General features: G+C 38.2%; 1 protein-coding gene across 3 annotated transcripts in view; it reads left to right on the top strand.

Moving 5' to 3' along the window:
• Positions 1-653: 653 nt before the first annotated feature.
• Positions 654-6,000, top strand: part of LOC123553874 (E3 ubiquitin-protein ligase TRIP12-like) — a 66,111-nt gene continuing 60,764 nt past the window's right edge. For all 3 annotated transcript variants that reach the window (XR_008371810.1, XM_045343584.2, XM_045343583.2), the window contains exon 1: positions 654-768. The gene's annotated coding sequence lies outside the window, so the exon portion shown is untranslated. The remainder of the gene's footprint in view (positions 769-6,000) is intronic.

The raw sequence follows: 6,000 nt of genomic DNA, 5'->3' as shown, positions 1-6,000 counted from the left end.
CCAACACAGTATAGGTTATATGGCGCCGAACAGGACTAAAAATTTTGGTTTCACATCTCATTTACATCGAAATAAATACATGAGGTATGGAATCAAAATTTGCATACCTGCTGGAATCACAGAGTTACAGCAAAACCAAGTGTTAAGACCCTATTAGTCGCCTCTTACGATCATGCAAGGGTAAGGCAGTGGTTCCAATTCTTTTCATACATAGATCGTCCCAGAACCACATGGGGCCGTAGAAGTAGAAGTTGTCTACAACCTATACGTAGTTAGTAGATACGTGCAGTACCTTATACGTTTGGTTTGCATGTTATTTGCTTTTTTTACCGAAATATAGTGGCTAACATATTACCATTTAATTTCGATTTCAGGCCTGTACTAATGTTCACTGCACGAAGAAATTACTGAGAAAAATCTATTGGCCTATGTCAATATATGTAAGAGACGGGCCTCATTTTACGGAAATTACCGAGTTACGGAAGTTTTTATAATTGACTCTTAACCGAGTTGTTTTGGAAAGGTCTTTAAAACTAGCGCGATTCGTTTAGCACGATTCGTTTAATAACTTAATGTAAACATAAAAACATGCTTATGTATTTTGAGACATATCAATGTGACGGAAATTAACGAACCTAAAGCGGAAATAAATCCGGCTGCGCACGCAACACTTTCCGAAGGATCATCTGTTTCCCAACAAACACAGAAAACATAAAATTAACAGTTTATCATCCTTTTCCCTGATATATATTGCAGTATACCATACAAGTATGTACTAAAGGACTTACGTCAGATAGTCTGTTGTCTATATCATTTCTATATGTTCGTATTTTATAAGTGAACACACAGACAGTTTTTTCTAACGTAGAAAATCGGAGACGATCGCACAGAGCTTGAGAATAAGTCACATTACTCGTCTTCTTGTCTGTTAAAGAAACGGTTTATGTTAGCATGTTATCTTTTAATATAAATGTTTTTAAATAAGGATATAACCGAACACAACAGTGCGAATTACATGTTATGCAAACGTATCCGGATTTGTGTGGGTGGGGTGTTGTAAATTTTATTTCCAAAAGTACACGTTAGTGTGCAGGAACAAGGCATGAGCATTGTCATAAAAATGGAACTAAACATGGCTTATGTAAATAGATAGACGAGATGGACATTGTAAGACTCCCAGGTAGCTGGTTCCGCAGACTTATTCTGTTTGACTTGACCCGAGTCTTGAGCATTCTAATTTTGTGATGGTTCATTTGGTTGTGGCCATTAAGTTATCCATTTGGTTTCCCTTACCATTGTTTGCACTGCAACATCTGCACTTTATTTACGTGAGGAACTAATGATTTAATAATACGTTTGAAGCGCATTGTTGTACCGATCAACTTCCCTTTCGTGTATTAATACAGATATATATCTGGATACTGCCGACCCCTGTCGCGAGTTTTACAGGCACATGGTGGGAGAGGAAAACAGGGAAACTTTTTGTATGATCAATCAGCTATTAAGTGGACACACAAGATTAAATGCAGACTGGTCAAAAATTGATTCAACAAAATCAGCAATGTGCTTCCAATGCAAAGTTCCAGAAACAGCACAACATTACATATTCCATTGTGCCAGATTCACAAAACAAAGAGAGACTCTTGAAAGGGACATAGAGACAATACTATACAGAGAAAATATTAGTTGTGGAAATATATCAATGGCCACCCTAGTAGGAGAACTGGCTGATATCAAGGTTGAGGCAAGGAGAGAATTAATAGAAGTTTTCAGCCAATATATTCAAAATTCTGGTCGCTTCAGCAGCGAATCAGAATAAACTTCTTCCCAATATTGACATATAATTAAATAAGCAAATGAGTTTAAGCACATGAGTTTAAAAAGTACCAAGGATGACAATGATGTGGCAACACATTCGCACTAGAGTTAACAGCTACACGATAGCGAACTAGAACAACAACAACAACAACGCATAACTAGTCAATGCAAGAGAAAAAATTTCCATTAACTGCATTAAGTGTTAACATAATTATCTTGGCATACTGCCTGCATGAAAAGTTCAAGTGTTAGCAGGAGAAAAGTTTCAGTTTAGAGGTTATTAAGACGAGGGTACTTGTAAAAATAAGAAGTGTGTGGATTTGTCAGTAAGCCAGGGTGTGTGTGTAACCAGTTGGTCTCCAGGTTTTTTTCAAAATAAGCTGGGAAAGGATTAGTTGTTAGTGAATAGCAAAACTCTTAAGAAATTATTAAATTTGCATCAGTTCTAAAGATCTGAAACCAAGAGAATTTTCATATCTCACAGGCTTATCCACAGGCTCTTTCAGGCGAGCCCTGCGCTCGGCTAAAATATCTTCGCGCCTGGCTATAATATTTCAATAATCAAATTGTCATATACACACCTTACCAGTTGATAATTACCTGTTTTGATAATGCCTGGAGGCAAAATCACTAATGTTTTAGTCATGAAAGGTGTTTGTGGACAGTGTTACCAACAGTCATCTCATTTTACCGCCAACTGTCAAGTTGTACTTACATTTTCACGCATGACAATCTTTGCAAACCTGACATTTTATGTTGAGGAGAAATAAAACACATTACAAATAAATAAATAAATACATGTATATTTCAAACAAAGTTTTATATTGCATGTTATCAATTTCGGTTTCAATTAAAACGAAATTGGTCGGTGGAAATTGACAAATCTATTTTTCTTCTTCATCGTAACTTCATCCCTCATATTTAGACTTGAGTATTGTAGAAGATTTAAGTGAGTATTTACAACGTCGCTGATAACAATCGCAGTGCCAATGGTATAATATCTGTTTGTACAATTAAAAACTTAAAGGTAAAAATCAGCGGAAGTTCTTTTTGTGATCTGTGATTGCAGCTTGGCTTTGAAGCCCTCGATGGTATTGGCTGCAACCATGCTAAAGTCTAACCCATTCCATAACACTGTGATACTCTGAAAAAATGAGCTTTATTGAGGAAGACTTCTCGAATATGGTGCAACTACAAGGTAGCGATTCTAGCGAATGTCATGACCTCGAGTGATAGTTCCACCTCATGAGATAGTGAGAGGTGGGACAATCAGATATGGCTGATCTATGGAATCTGAATCATGGTGTTAATTATTCTATAGATACATCATGATGCATTTAGCATTTTTGAAGTGCTGCTGTAAGCTCTGCCAAGATAATTCATTTAGCATAGACGTGACACTGCTTGTGCGCCTGTAGTCCCAAAAACATACCGTGCTTCTCACTTTTGCACTTTTTCAACTTTAATAATGTTCTTCTTTGCATAAGGATCTCAGACTGTTGAAGCATATTCAGTTACTTGTCTAACCAATGATTTGTAGCACATTTCCTTTACCCTGGGGGGAACAACCGTTTATATTGCGTCTTAAGAAGGCCATAGTGTTATTAGCTTTAGTCTTTACGTGTTGTTATGTCAATATAATATGTATTCCAGAATAACTATGACTAGATGTTAACACCAAGATACCTTCAGTGCTTACTGTTGACAATGTTGTTCTATGAATATTGTATTAATTAGTTAAAATTGGAGTGCTTTCTCATTCTTGCAAAGTGTTCAAATCATCTGTAATTGTGCAGCATCAGTAGGTGACTTAATTATTGAAGTTAATAACTCAATAAAGCAGTCAGTCATCAGCAAAAAGGTGTTGAAAATTTTTCTCAGTTCTTGAACCTGGTAACTTTATTTTAAAATCAAAGTATTCAATCGACCAGTATTGACCGCTACATGACTACTGATTAGGGATCCATATATATTCCTTATGACCAAAATTCAAATTGACTATTATTGTCCATTTCAATGAGTGTAAATGAAGGCTAATGTAAGAAGAAAAGCATTGAATAAACTAGTATTGACAAGTCTTAAGTGTTTCCAAAATGAAGCCAGACTAGGACACATTGCCAAGGACGAAAACTGAATTGACCAGTATTGAATACTATTCTTTTTAATGAACAAAATTTTATATCATTCAAATTGCTTTATTATTATGTCTCCCCCAGGAGACATATTGTTTTTGCCCTGTCCGTCCGTCTGTCGGTACGTCACACTTCATTTCCGAGCAATAACTGGAGAACCATTTGACCTAGAACCTTCAAACTTCATAGGGTTGTAGGGCTGCTGGAGTAGACGACCCCTATTGTTTTTGGGGTCACTCCATCAAAGGTCAAGGTCACAGGGGCCTGAACATTGAAAACCATTTCCGATCAATAACTAGAGAACCACTTGACCCAGAATGTTGAAACTTCATAGGATGATTGGCCATGAAGAGTAGGTGACCCCTATTGATTTTGGGGTCACTCCGTCAAAGGTCAAGGTCACAGGGGCCTGAACATTGAAAACCATTTCCGATCAATAACTAGAGAACCACTTGACCCAGAATGTTTAAACTTCATAGGATGATTTGTCATGAAGAGTAGATGACCCCTATTGATTTTAGGGTCACTCCGTCAAAGGTCAAGGTCACAGGGGCCTGAACATTGAAAACCATTTCTGAGCGATAGCTAGAGAACCACTTGACCCAGAATGTTGAAACTTCATAGGATGATCGGTCATAAAGAGTAGATGACCCCTATTGATTTTGGGGTCACTCCATCAAAGGTCAAGGTCACAGGGGCCTGAACATGGAAAACCATTTCCGTTCAATAACTAGAGAACCACTTGACCCAGAATGTTGAAACTTCATAGGATGATTGTACATGCAAAGTAGATGACCCCTATCGATTTTGGGGTCACTCCATTAAAGGTCAAGGTCACAGGGGCCTGACCATTGAAAACCATTTCCGGTCAGTAACTTGGAAACCACTTGACCCAGAATGTTGAAACTTAATAGGATGATTGGTCATGCAGAGTAGATGACCCCTAACGATTTTGGGGTCACTCTGTGAAAGGTCAAGGTCACAGGGGCCTGAACATTGAAAGCCATTTCTGGTCAGTAACTTGAGAACCACTTGACCCAGAATGATGAAACTTCATAGGATGATTGGTCATGCAGAGTAGATGACCCCTAACTATTTTAGGGTCACTCTGTTAAAGGTCAAGGCCACAGGGGCCTGAACATGGAAAACCATTTCCAATCAATAACTTGAGAACCTCTCGACCCAGAATGTTGAAACTTCATAGGATGATTGTTCATGCAGAGTAAATGACCCATATTGTTTTTGGGGTCACTCCGTTAAAAGTCAAGGTCACAGGGGCCTGAACATTGATAACCAGTTCCGATCAATAACTTGAGAACCACTTGACCCAGAATGTTGAAACTTCATAGGATGATTGAACATGCAGAGTAGATGACCCCTGTTGATTTTGGGGTCAGTCTATTAAAGGTCAAGGTCACAGTGGCCTGTTCATGTAAAATCATTTTTTGGAAATAACTTGAGAACCACTTGACCTACAATGTTGAAACTTAATAGGATGATTGGACATGCAGAGTAGATGATCCAATCAATAACTTGAAAACCTCTCGACCCAGAATGTTGAAACTTCATAGGATGATTGTTCATGCAGAGTAAATGACCCCTATTGTTTTTGGGGTCACTCCGTTAAAAGTCAAGGTCACAGGGGCCTGAACATTGATAACCAGTTCCGATCAATAACTTGAGAACCACTTGACCCAGAATGTTGAAACTTCATAGGATGATTGAACATGCAGAGTAGATGACCCCTGTTGATTTTGGGGTCAGTCTATTAAAGGTCAAGGTCACAGTGGCCTGTTCATGTAAAATCATTTTTTGGAAATAACTTGAGAACCACTTGACCTACAATGTTGAAACTTAATAGGATGATTGGACATGCAGAGTAGATGACCCCTATTTATTTTGAGGTCACTTGATCAAAGGTCAAGGTGACAGGGGCCTGAACAGTGACTTGAGAACCACTAGGCCAAGAGTGTTGAAATTTAGCGGGATGACTGGACATGCCAAGTAGATAATCCCTATTGCAGCCAACCATCAGTGTCTCTTTGACTTT

This window comes from Mercenaria mercenaria, chromosome 7 (assembly GCF_021730395.1).
Source record: "Mercenaria mercenaria strain notata chromosome 7, MADL_Memer_1, whole genome shotgun sequence".
In the NCBI taxonomy this organism is placed as follows: Eukaryota; Metazoa; Mollusca; class Bivalvia; order Venerida; family Veneridae; genus Mercenaria; species Mercenaria mercenaria.
This window is presented reverse-complemented; position numbering and strand designations above follow the sequence as displayed.